General features: G+C 43.0%; 1 protein-coding gene across 2 annotated transcripts in view; it reads right to left on the bottom strand.

Moving 5' to 3' along the window:
- PLCH1 (phospholipase C eta 1) overlaps window positions 1-12,851 on the bottom strand; it is a 267,636-nt gene extending 254,785 nt beyond the window's left edge. For both annotated transcript variants that reach the window (XM_030928468.1, XM_030928464.1), the window contains exon 1: window positions 12,620-12,851. The gene's annotated coding sequence lies outside the window, so the exon portion shown is untranslated. The remainder of the gene's footprint in view (window positions 1-12,619) is intronic.
- Between the last annotated feature and the right edge of the window lie 628 nt (window positions 12,852-13,479).

Raw genomic sequence — 13,479 nt, 5'->3', positions numbered from 1 at the left:
CTTGTTCTCCAGGTTTGCTCCATTGCCAGGTTTACCTCAGAGGCCACAGACTCCAGACTAGCCCAGTGGCACCAAGATAAGGATTTGCTTCAGTTCCAGGCCAGCCTCTGCAGACTTTGGCTCTAGGCCAACCCTAGGGCATTGCCAGCCCCCATGTACTTAGGCTCCAGGCCCATACTACTGGACCTAGGTACCAGACTCATCACAGTGGCTAGCCAGCACCTGCAGACTCAGGCTCAAGGCCTACTCCAGTGACAGGTTTGCCTCTGTCTAATTCCCACAAATAACAAACTCCAAGGCCACCCTCATGCACTTAGGCAACAGGCTCACCCTCATGGACCCAATCAACAGGTCCACGCTAGTGGATCCAAGCTCCTGGCTCAACCCTGAAGGTTCAGATGCAAGGTCTGCCCACCTACTGACCCAGGCATCAAGCCAGCCTGCCCATGAACCCCAACAGCAAGACCACCCACACAGCACACCAGATGGCCTGCCCAGAATCTCTGGAAGGGCTGACTGATGAAAGGCTTTCCCACATAAAGTCAGTCTGCAAAGACTGGAATAAATCCCTACTTCTTCAAAAGCACAGGCACCAGCCCACAGCCACAAACATCAAGAATAGGCAGGGCAGCCAGGTGGTGTGGCTAATATCTGTAATCCTAGCACTTTAGAAAGTCAAGGCAGGCATGTAACTTGAATTCAGGAGTTCGACAGCAGCCTGGTCAACATGGCAAAACCCCATCTCTACAAAAAATGCAAAAATTAGTCAAGCATGGTGGCATGCGCCTATAGTCCCAGCTACTTGGAGGGCTGAGGTGGGAGGATCACTTGATCACTTGAGGTTCAGGCTTCAATGAGCCAAGATTGTGCCACTGTGCTCTATCCAGAATGGGTGACAAAGAGAGACCCTGTCTCAGATGTCCTCTCTCACCACTCCTATTAAACATAGTGTTGGAAGTTCTGGCCAGGGCAATCAGGCAGGAGAAAGAAATAAAGGGTATTCAATTAGGAAAAGGGGAAGTCAAATTGTCCCTGTTTGCAGATGACATGATTGTATATTTAGAAAACCCCATCATCTCAGCCCAAAATCTCCTTAAGCTGATAAGCAACTTCAGCAAAGTCTCAGTATACAAAATCAATGTGCAAAAATCACAAGTATTCTTAAACACTAATAGCAGACAAACAGCCAAATCATGATTGAACTCCCATTCACAATTGCTTCCAATAAAATACCTAGGAATCCAACTTACAAGGGATGTGAAGGATCTCTTCAAGGAGAACTACAAACCACTGCTCAACGAAATAAAAGAGGACACAAACAAATGGAAGAACATTCCACACTCATGGATAGGAAGAATCAATATTGTGAAAATGGCCATACTGCCCAAGGTAATTTATAGATTCAATGCCATCCCCGTCAAGCTACCAATGACTTTCTTCACAAAATTGGAAAAAACTACTTTAAAGTTCATATGGAACCAAAAAAGAGCCTGCATTGCCAAGACAATCCTAAGTCAAAGGAACAAAGCTGGAGGCATCACGCTACCTGACTTCAAACTATACTACAAGGCTACAATAACCAAAACAGCATAGTACTGATACCAAAACAGAGATATAGACCAATGGAACAGAACAGAGGCCTCAGAAATAACACCACACATCTACAACCATCTGATCTTTGACAAACCTGACAAAAACAAGAAATGGGGAAAGGATTCCCTATTTAATAAGTGGTGCTGGGAAAACTAGCTAACCATATGTAGAAAGCTGAAACTGGATCCCTTCCTTACACCTTATATGAAAACTAATTCAAGATGGATTAAAGACTTAAATGTTAGACCTAAAACCATAAAAACCCTAGAAGAAAACCTAGGTAATACCATTCAGGACATAGGCATGGGCAAGGACTTCATGTCTAAAACACCAAAAGCAATGGCAGCAAAAGCCAAAATTGACAAATGGGATCTAGTTAAACTAAAGAGCTTCTGCACAGTAAAAGAAACTACCATCAGAGTGAACAGGCAACCTACAGAATGGGAGAACATTTTTGCAATCTACTCATCTGACAAAGGGCTAATATCCAGAACCTACAAAGAACTCAAACAAATTTACAAGAAAAAAACAAACAACCCCATCAAAAAGTGGGCAAAGGATATGAACAGACATTTCTCAAAAGAAGACATTCATACAGCCAACAGACACATGAAAAAATGCTCATCATCACTCGCCATCAGAGAAATGCAAATCAAAACCACAATGAGATACCATCTCACACCAGTTAGAATGGCAATCATTAAAAAGTCAGGAAACAACAGGTGCTGGAGAGGATGTGGAGAAATAGGAACACTTTTACACTGTTGGTGGGATTGTAAACTAGTTCAACCATTATGGAAAACAGTATGGCGATTCCTCAAGGATCTAGAACTAGAAGTACCATATGACCCAGCCATCCCACTACTGGGTATATACCCAAAGGATTATAAATCATGCTGCTATAAAGACACATGCACACGTATGTTTATTGCGGCACTATTCACAATAGCAAAGACTTGGAATCAACTCAAATGTCCATCAGTGACAGACTGGATTAAGAAAATGTGGCACATATACACCATGGAATACTATGCAGCCATAAAAAAGGATGAGTTTGAGTCCTTTGTAGGGACATGGATGCAGCTGGAAACCATCATTCTTAGCAAACTATCACAAGAAGAGAAAACCAAACACCGCATGTTCTCACTCATAGGTGGGAACTGAACAATGACATCACTTGGACTCGGGAAGGGGAACATCACACACCGGGGCCTATGATGGGGAGGGGGGAGGGGGGAGGGATTGCATTGGGAGTTATACCTGATGTAAATGACGAGTTGATGGGTGCTGACAAGTTGATGGGTGCAGCACACCAACATGGCACAAGTATACATATGTAACAAACCTGCACGTTATGCACATGTACCCTAGAACTTAAAGTATAATCATAATAATAAATAAATAAATAAATAAAATTGATAAGGGTAGATTTTCAGTGTTCTTACAGCAAAAAAAAAAAAAAAAAAAGTATGTGAGGTATTACACACATAAGTTAGCTCAATTTAGCCATTCTGCAATGTATACATATTTCAAAACATGTATACAATTTTTATTTGTCAAAGAAAATAAATTGTTTAAATAAGGAAGCTCTTATATGCTGATACATGACACACAAAATGTTACCAAAAAATGCAAAATGCAAAATCATGCACATGGTACACTACCGTTTGATTTTTATTGTTTTTATTTTATTTATTTATTTATTTATTTATTTATTTATTTATTTATTTATTTATTTATTTATTTTGAGACCGAGTCTCGCTCTGTCACCCAGGCTGGAGTGCTGTGGCCGGATCTCAGCTCACTGCAAGCTCCGCCTCCCGGGTTCACGCCATTCTCCTGCCTCAGCCTCCCAGGTAGCTGGGACTACAGGCGCCGCCACCTCGCCCGGCTAGTTTTTTGTAGGTTTTAGTAGAGACGGGGTTTCACCGTGTTAGCCAGGATGGTCTCGATCTCCTGACCTCGTGATCCGCCCGTCTCGGCCTCCCAAAGTGCTGGGATTACAGGCTTGAGCCACCGCGCCCGGCCGGTTTGATTTTTAAAAGGAAGAAAAAGCAAAAATATATATTTGCATATGTATATATATAGATATTTTACGTCTGGAAAAATACACAAGAAACTAATAACACTGTTTTCTATCGGAGGAAAAAGTGAATGGCTGAGGAACAGAGACGTGAGGGGAATTTTTCCCTAAATGCCCTTGTAAGCTTTTAAAACGTGTAATCATGAGAATATAATATCTATCCAGTTATTCTTTCCCAAAGAATAAAATGAATATACCAATGAGAAGAATTCTGTGAGAAAATGTATACCTTTCATTTAGTTCACCAGACTGGAAGTGAGGACTTTTCAACAATTATGTTGGGAATTGGTCCTGATTTGGGTTTTTGCTTTTGACTGAAACTTGGACACTAAATAACAGATTTCACATTTCTCTCTTTTGACAAAAGAAAAAGAAGTTAGTAAACAGTTTATGTTCTCTCTCTTCCAAGACTGTATTTTAATGATTTACCCAGTAAATAGAAAAATACTTTCAATCCAAAACCTATTTAAAAGAAGAAAATATGTGGTTTAGAGTAGAACATTTGTGCACAAGCCTTTTCTCTTTTTCCATTTAAGAAGAAAAGATTCCTGTGACATTAACATTCAGACAAGGCTCAGGAAAATACAGGAATAATCACACTACAATGATTTCTCTTTGGAGAACAAAAGCAATGCGCAAAAAAATAAGAAAAAGAAACTTTCCAGCCTTCACTCCATAAACACATTGCATGCAAAAGATAGGTTCAGCTGCTCAGAAGTAAGACGAGTCTGATTCCCTGAGAGGAAAGAAAACTATTAAAATTGCAAAACCTCTCCCGCCCTGTTATCGAAATCCAGAAGACCTTAGAGAACACTAGTTTTAAAAATTATAGAATGCAGTGAGACTTATGAAGAAAGTAAGACAAATAATTGCTTTTCTTTTCTTTAAAATTGCTTCCCAGTCTCCTATTTCTACCAGTTAGGAGCTAAGAGACAGTCATTTATTTATTCATTTATGATTGAAACCCATGTATTCTCTTTTTCTTTCTTTTTTTCTTTTTATTAAGTTGAAAGCTTCAAAATTAAAAAGGCACAAAACAGTATACGGGCTGGGCGCACTGGCTGATGCCTGTAACCTCAGCACTTTGGGAGGCCGAAGCGGGTGGATTGCCTGAGCTCAGGTGTTCGAGACCAGCCTGGGCAACATGGTGAAACCACATCTCCACTAAAATACAAAAGAAATTAGCCAGGCGTAGTGGCCCACGCCTGTAGTCCCAGTTACTCCAGAGGCTGAGGCAGGAGAATCGCATGAACCCGGAAAGCAGAGGTTGCAGTGAGCCAATATCACCCCACTGCACTCCAGCCTGGGCAACAGAGCAAGACCCTGTCTCAAAAAAAAAAAAAAAAAAAAGAGTATACAGTGACTAGTTTACCTCTGACTTCTGTCCCTTAGTAATCAACTTCTTAATTCTTGTGTATCCTTCTGGAGATTTTTTTCTTTTTTCTTTGTTGAGACAGGGTCTCAATCTCTCATCCAGGCTGCAGTGCAGTGGCAGGATCACAGCTCACTGCAACATCAACCTCCTGGGTTCAAGTAATCCTCCCACCTCGGCCTCCCAAGGTGCTGGGATTACAAGCATGAGCCACCATGCCCTGCCCTCCTAGAGATACTATGTATGGGTAAAAGAAAAGGTGGTTCCCCCCTCAAATATAAATTTAAAAATCAGAGGATCTTCACATAACCCTAACTCCTTATATTAACACGTTACTGTTCTATGAAGCAATCTCTTCTTTAAAAAATAAATTTTCAATACCTCCTATATAACTCAAAGATAAGAAAGAGCTATTCGGCAAAAAGAAATAGGATGTCTAGAGAACTAAGTTGCATATGATTTTATAGCAAATCAACTCACTGAATTTCTGGTCCAGGATTCTGACCTGAAAAACCTGTATAGATCTTCCAAGTTCCCAGCAGGAATAATTTTGCAGAAGTTTTATTAGCACTCCATGGAGATCTAAGGTCCAAAAGCCTCTTCAACTTAATTGAAGAGGGAGAGAAGAGGAAAGCGAGAAGTTGAATTCATATGTTTGGTTCTTGTGGACTAGCAACAAGGAAGTGAAGACAGATGAAAGAGAAACCTTGAGTGCCTTGGATCTGTTAATCAGTAACTCACTTATGCTGGCACTAAACTAGATCCCTCTGACATCCGGTGGCAATTGACTGGGTAAGGCTAGACAAGTTTGTAAGTCTCTTGTTCAGTGCAAAAGAACCAGCCACAGAGAAAAGAGGCTGCTTGGAGAATAAGCTACAGAAAACAACTAAAGGTCAAAACCAAGAGAGCCCTCCAGGGACCTGTGTGGTGTCTGAGGCAGAGGCTGAATTCCAAGAGAGAGTCCAGCACCCACTTTTTTTGAAACCCTCAGCCTTTTCTTCTAGCCTGGAGTCAGGTACTAGGGAAGAAAGAAGACTTAGAAGAAGGGTGTGCTTTTTAAGGTGTGGTGCACTATTACGAATGCTAGACTGCCAGGAGTAGTGGCTCATGCCTGTAATCTCAACACTTTTGGAGGTAGAGGTGGGAGGATTGCTTGAGCGCAGGAGTTTGAGACCAGCCTGGCAATATAGTGAGACCCTGTCTCTACAAAATTTCTTTTAAAAATTAGCAGAGCGGGGCCGGGCGCAGTGGCTCACGCCTGCAATCCCAGCACTGTGGGAGGTCAAGGCAGGCGGATCACGAGGTCAGAAAATCGAGACCAGCCTGGCTAACACGGTGAAACCCCGTCTTTACTAAAAATACAAAAAATTAGCTGGGCGTGCTGGTGGGCCCTGTAATGCCAGCTACTCAGGAGGCTGGGGCAGGAGAATCTCTTGAAACCGGAAGGCGCAGGTTGCAGTGAGCCGAGATAGCGCCACTGCACTCCAGCCTGGGCGACAGAGCGAGGCTCCGCCTCAAAAAAAAAAAAAAAAAAAAAAAGCAGAGCATGGTGGCACACGCCCGTAGTCCCAGCCACTCGGGAGGCTGAGGGGGAAGGTCCTCTTGAGCCCTGGAGGTGGAGGCTGCAGTGAATCAAGATCGCACTGGTGACAGAGCGAGACCCTGTCTCAAAAAAATATACAAAAATAAAAGAATGCTAGACTTAGGTGACTTAGGTATCCATCGCACCTCAGCCACCAGCTGAGGTGACATGATGACATTCCTGAGCCCAGTTTCTTTATGTGTAAACCAGCTCAAAAATACTGCAAATCTAAAACCAACTCAGTACAAGCCACTTGCAATTTCCCAGTACCACAGCAGTTTTAGGAGCACCAGCTTCTGGAATAACTTAAGACTTTTTCAGCAACTGTCCAAGGCAATTCTGATCTCCAGTTTGAAAAACATTACAAAACACTACCCGGTCCACTCTAGCAGTAAATCTATCAATACTACCTCAAGAAAAATAATCAGGCAACATTTAGATAAAACCAATATCTAAATCTTAGGATGTCAGAAAGCACATATTAAAATCATGAGGAATCCTCTTAGACCCACCACAAGATGGCAACAATCCAGAAGTGGTAAGTGAGCACTTCGATCTGGAAAAATCTCTACAGCACAGAACCTAAACACCACTTCCAAAAACATAGCCAACATCGTTTATAAACAAAGCCGTGAATGTTTTCTGGAACCAGACTTGAATTTACAACCTCCTAACCTCCACGTAGGGAATGCAGTTTCTTTACCTGCCAGACAGCTTATCAGAAACTCTACCTGTCTGTACTTTGCAAAAATAGTGAATTTGAAAATAAAAATAACCCAGTGTTTGTCACAAATTTCCCGCCTATTACCACTGCATTCCTGAGTAGTAACAGGTTTAAATTCCAAGTCTGTTCCATGTTTGTCTGTCCCATGTTCCATCCTAGGCAAGAAACTAACCTGTCTGAAGCTCATCAGTAACATAGGATGAGAATTCCTGCCTCTCTTGATTGTTTTGAATTATAAAAGACATAAAGTAAGTGCCATCACATGTTAGGAATACATTAATGTTCATTTCCTCCTTTTCTTCCAGAACCCTGTAAGATATTTACAGAACAATAAATAACCAGAAAAGCTATCCCCCTTATGGTAAATCCCAATCATGCCAAAATTCCTCAGACCAAAATAGATACTAACTGAAAAAGGGCTTTTTTGCATTTGTACATAGTATGTACCATATGTGCTCTCATGATACACACATGATTATAAAAAGATATCGTCAGAAGGTAACCACTGTTGGCCGGGCACAGTGACTCAGGCCTGTAATCCCAGCACTTTGGGAGGCCAAGGCAGGCGGATCACTCTGAGGTCAGGAGTTCAAGACCAGCCTGGCCAACATGGTGAAACCCCATCTCTACTAAAAATATAAAAATTACCCAGGCGCGGTGGCACGCGCCTGTAATCCCAGTTACTCCGGAGGCTGAGGCAGGAGAATCGCTTGAACCCAGAAGGTAGAGGTTGTAGTGAGCCAAGATTGCCCCACTACACTCCAGCCTGGGTGACAGAGAGACTCCATCTCAAAAAAAAAAAAAAAAGGTAACCACTGTTAATTCTACTCAGCAATATTAGGTTAAATCATATGACATTGCTGATGCTTGACCACTTTATATTTATAACTATAGCAGTTTCATATAGTTGGAAATAGCAAATCTAGGGCAAGGATTCGAGGTCAGGAGCAGTGGTTCACAACTATAATCCCAGCACCTTGGGAGGCCAAGGAGGGAGGATCACTTGAGCCCCGGAGTTCAAAACTAGCCTGAGCAACATAGTGAGACCTCATCTTTAAAATTAAAAATTGTTTTTAAAAAATAAAGCAAGGATTCAATATCTGTCTGCCCTCCCTAGATTTCCTGAAAACAACAAGATCATTAGAAATCAGTAACTTTGCGTTGTCATCTCCGTTCTGCCATTTATCAGTTGTGTCACTTTAAGAAAAAATCATTTAGCAACTTTGGGCCCTGGTTTCCAGATGTATACGATAAATATGGTAGATTTATCTTTTTCTGCTCTGTAATTTAATGACTATAATAAGGCATAGGCACTTAGGTTAGTGCCACCAAAATGCAGAGCTGGTAAGAGCATTTTAAACTTAGCTATCCAAGTTCTCTTGGTTGTCCCTTCTGCATCCATCTTGGCCTCTTCCACTAGGAAGCACAGAAGACAGAGACCTTGATGGTAATAAAATAAAGCTGTGTAAACTTCTTCACAGGCTTCTTAAAATGCACTTCTAATTTGGCACACTCTACCACAGCAGTACTGGATTTCTCCTTAAACAAAAATGGTCACGGGTGTCAAAGAGATGTGAGTGAGTGTCCACTGAACTGTGTCTAAATGATTTTCCTTGTGACCAAAGCCAGCCTGGAATAAGCCCCGGCTAGTGAGAAGAGGGAACATGCTTCCCAGGCAGAGGAGGCATTGTTCAAAGTAATGAGTTCTGCACCACTTGATCCACAATTCACAGCTGAGTCTGATTTTCCTAGACAAAGAGCAATAACCAAATGGAGGATGCTCTTCCGCAAGCTTCCCTGGGTTTATCATTGTTTTTAGACTCACGAGGTGGTGAAGGAAAGACGAGAGTCTCCCTAACCGTCTATGTCCTAGGAATGACAAGAGGAAATGTTTGTCAACCCTGGTCAACATTACACCAGGATTTTGTCATGGCTGTAATGGATTTCAAGAGTCTAAATTCACTAAAAATGCCTAGAAATTATTCCATCTCAAAAGTTAAAATGTTTAATACTCTATTGTATTCCTTTTATCCTTCTATCATAATTTTATATCCTCTCTCATTTTTTGTTTTTTGGTTTTTTTGTTTGTTTGTTTGTTTGTTTTGTTCAGGGAAAAATAGTTATGATCCTTCGGGCATGCAGAACAACATTCTTAGAAGGGAGCTGCAGAAGGTTCATTATGTCATGAAACACAGAGCCAGAACAAAGGATTACTGAATCATTCACCTTATCTTAATCTAAGAAACCTGAGAATTACAGGGTTTCTGTTTCTTCTGAACTAAGTGCTGCACTTGCCAAGAGTACAAGTTTTAGAGTAGAGTTCGTACTACAAAAATGTAAGCAAATAGGTGCACATAATGCTTCCTATCCTAGATATAGAGCCTTATCTAAATTACTCAAAGTTTCAGCATTTGCTTCTGAATCTGCAAGTCTGCGTGATTAGCACCAAATCAATCGTACTCCTTAAGAGTACCAAAGGTAGTATCTTCACCCTGAACATCTGAAGTGGTGTTAGAATTATTTCAGGACTCACAGCTCTTAGTTCATTCAGAACAGAAATCTGAATTTATTCATCTTGCCTTATATATAACACGTGCTCAATAAACATTTGTTGACTACATGAATAAATTAAGTAAAAAACATTTCATTAAGAATTTTCTCAGTGTTTTACATTATGGCACCCTAACAAGAAGCACTTTTATCAAATTCTGTGTTTATAATACTATCCCTTTATCTGGAAGACTGATTTTTAAAATAAATTTAATTGAAGTTGATGATGTGGGAAAATATATCAAACGGAAGCAATAACTTTAAACAGATTTTATTATGAATCTGGTACCACTATAAATCCTCGCTCTGCCCATCAATCTTCCCTCTCTTTGTCTCCTTCCCATTGCCTCTCCCCTGCCTCCCCCAGGTACTCCCAGTCTCATTATCCCATGATCTGTTAAAACTGCAGTTTACCTCCTGGAACCAGCAGAAACACATGTTACTGAGAATTAGGGAATTGGAGCCAGTTACAAGCCACCACATAGGGTCACAAAGTATCTGAACCTGAAAATTAAGAGTTTTTCTATTTTTCTAAACAAGAGAAAAGGGGAGAAACTCAGTTGGACTTATTTTTAAACATTTAAGCTAGATGGATTGCACAATGTTAAGCATTTATGACAAATGAGATGGGAGAAAACTTTAACAGCGTGTTACTCGCTAATCATTTGAAAAGTGTTACGTTGATTTCATTTGCTGATGGTGAGAGTATATTATCTTAAAACATCTACCACAAATAAACACTTGCTATTCTTGAAAACAAATTGCTTGAAACCGGTATGTAGCAAGGCAGTACTCACTTATTACTTCACCCAAGGTATTTTATGCCACACTTTATGCCAAGAAGAGTAACTCCATTTTAAATTTGTATTAGCAGTTATATTAATTCTAACCAATGTTTAATAGCAACTAGGTACCAATCATACTGCCAAATATTGATGCAGTTTAAGATAAGCAAGAAGCTACCGCTCCTTCTACATACCCCCTTAAGACGTGTACTTTTGCCAAGTGCTAGGCTGTATGTAAACAAATGGGATCTAAAAGAGGGGAGAGGGCTGTCAAGATTCACAGTTTTATGAAAATAAAAATTATTCTTGTCTTCCGGGCACAGTGGCTCACGCCTGTAATCCCAGCACTTTTGGGAGGAGGAGGTGGGTGGATCACCTGAGGTCAGGAGTTCAAGACCAGCCTGGCCAATGTGGTGAAACCCCGTCTCTACTAAAAATACAAAAATTAGTTGGGCATGGTGGTGCATGCCTGTAATCCCAGCTATTCGGGAAGCTGAGGCAGGAGAATCGCTTGAATCCAGGAGGCGGAGGTTGCAGTGAGCCGAGGTTGCACTGCACTCCAGCCTGGGCGACAGAGCCAGACTCTGTCTCAAAAAAGAAAAAAAGAAAAAGAAAATGATTCTCAACAGACAGTTTGAGAAAACTGGCTTCTGTTAAGGCTTCTTGAAGCATTCTCTGCAGAAGATTTTAACCCCAAAGGTGACCAAAACGCTGAGGCAACTGAAAAAAACAACCGCCTCTTCTGGGAAAGCCTTTGTTTCTTTTCATTGGCATTATACTCTGGTCCCTTTCGCAGCGTATCTCCTTGTCATAAACATGCCAATAAACAGGGCATGGGTGCTGCTGGGTTGTACAAGCCCTGCTCTTCACTTGGGTTAGGAGGCACAGATTTGTCCTTGTAACGCTTGAGAACAATCACTTCACTGAATTTTTTAACTCCTTACCAGGAAGTAAATGTTTTATTCGTCTCCACTTTTCGGGATAGAGGGGGATTTCAATTGCTGCCCTAATAACTAATCTCTCACCATTTTCTTCTGTCCGTGATCAAAACGGTAACAAGGGAAGGGAAAAGTTGGATTTTTGTTTTTTTTTTTTTTTTTTTTTTAGTTGGTTATTGCTTTAATGCTGAACTCTCAACGTCATAATGTGATCACAAATTGATTCGCAGACGGAAACAAATAGAAAACGCCTCGGGAACGAGGGGAGAGGACGTCGCAGATGCTCAACAGGGAACTGGGCTTAGGGGCGCGCGGGGTGGCGTCTCGGACCCACTGCTCGGTCGCCAAGGAAACGCCGCGCAGGCGCAGAGCGCGCCGCTGTGGGCCGGGGTTTGCCTCCACCACCCCGCGCCGCTCGGGCGCTCCTCGTTCTTCCCAGGAAAGGGCAATGGAGTATATCCTCCTCGCGCTGAGCACACCTAGTCTTCTCTAAGAGGGTCCTGAGCAGGGTCACCGGGCGCAGGAAAAGCTGTAAGACTTCCCAAGTGTAACGGACGCTGCACTTCCCTTGCTGGGAAACGCGGACTTGCTCTCCTGGCGGCGTCTGGTGATCAGAGAGAGGGTCCCGGGACCCCGCATGAGGGTGAAGCATCCTGCAACGATGCTGGACGTTCCACCAGACGAAATGCCACCCACCACCACCGCAAGGGACCCGAGAGTTACATTCTTTAGCGGACACACACACACTCCCACATCCTTCTGAATTATGGGACCCCTAAGAGCAGCCGTGACCAGTTCCCCGCGCGGGGGTTTGGAGGATCCCCACGCACAGCACTCACACAGTCCTAAAGAGGCGTGTCCCGGCTGTGGCCGCCGAGAGAGGAACTCGGGCCACCTGCTCACTCGCTCATCGGACTGGCGTACCAGTCCTCTTTTTCCTGCACACCCTCTTCTCTCCCGCGCCCCCCTCCGCTTCCCCGGAAAGCACTGACCTCCTCAGCTTTGAGTGTTCAGTAGATGAAGGACTCCTCGGAGTCCGTGGCACGGGGAGCCACCTCCGAAGTGCTGGGGTGATGAGTTATTGGCCCCTGTGACTCCAACTCCAAAGCCCTGCCAAGGGCCAGAAAAGCCCCCCTAGAAGAGCACTTCTCCCCACTAGCCAGCAGAAGCCCCAGAAGAGCGGGGAAGAGCAGGGCGCCGCCGCCACAACCTGCTTTCTCATTCAAATCCTCACACTCACACAGGAGCCCCACTCCCTCTCGGCCTCGCAGCTTCCGAGGAAATCAGGAACTGGAGTTGGGAAGAACGGACTGGAGCGCCCGCTGCCTCCGCTGGCCCGGGCGGGATAGGTGTACGGAACCCCAGGGCTGCACCTGGAATCCTTGGCTTACACTCTCCTGCGGGGCTCCCCGCTTGGCAAGGGCCAAAAGCATTGGAAATGAAGTACTTTTACCTACCCCCCACCCCCGCAACTTTCAAAAGTTTCCAAACCCAGGGTAACCCCTTGATACTCAGTTTGGGGCTGTAGCTGGAGGGCCTCGGTGGTGGGCGGGTAAAGGAGTTGGAGAAACAAAGTTGGAGGTGAAGGGCGCAGGGAATGGGAACTGCGTGCAACTTGCACCAAAGTAAAAAGTGTTCTGAATCGCCCGTCTTACCTCCTTTAAAAAAAAAAAAAAAAAAAAAAAAAAAAAAAAAAATTCTAAGAACATAGCATCTGTCAATGCTGCAAATTAAAGAGATCCACTTTGAGTGAAGTGCAACTAAAATTGAGAGTGTAGATGGTAACACTTTGCTTTTATTTATTCCCAGTCTCTTCGTTTGGAAATGCTACTCCTTGGCATTAACAGGCCAC

This window comes from Rhinopithecus roxellana, chromosome 1 (assembly GCF_007565055.1).
Source record: "Rhinopithecus roxellana isolate Shanxi Qingling chromosome 1, ASM756505v1, whole genome shotgun sequence".
In the NCBI taxonomy this organism is placed as follows: Eukaryota; Metazoa; Chordata; class Mammalia; order Primates; family Cercopithecidae; genus Rhinopithecus; species Rhinopithecus roxellana.
This window is presented reverse-complemented; position numbering and strand designations above follow the sequence as displayed.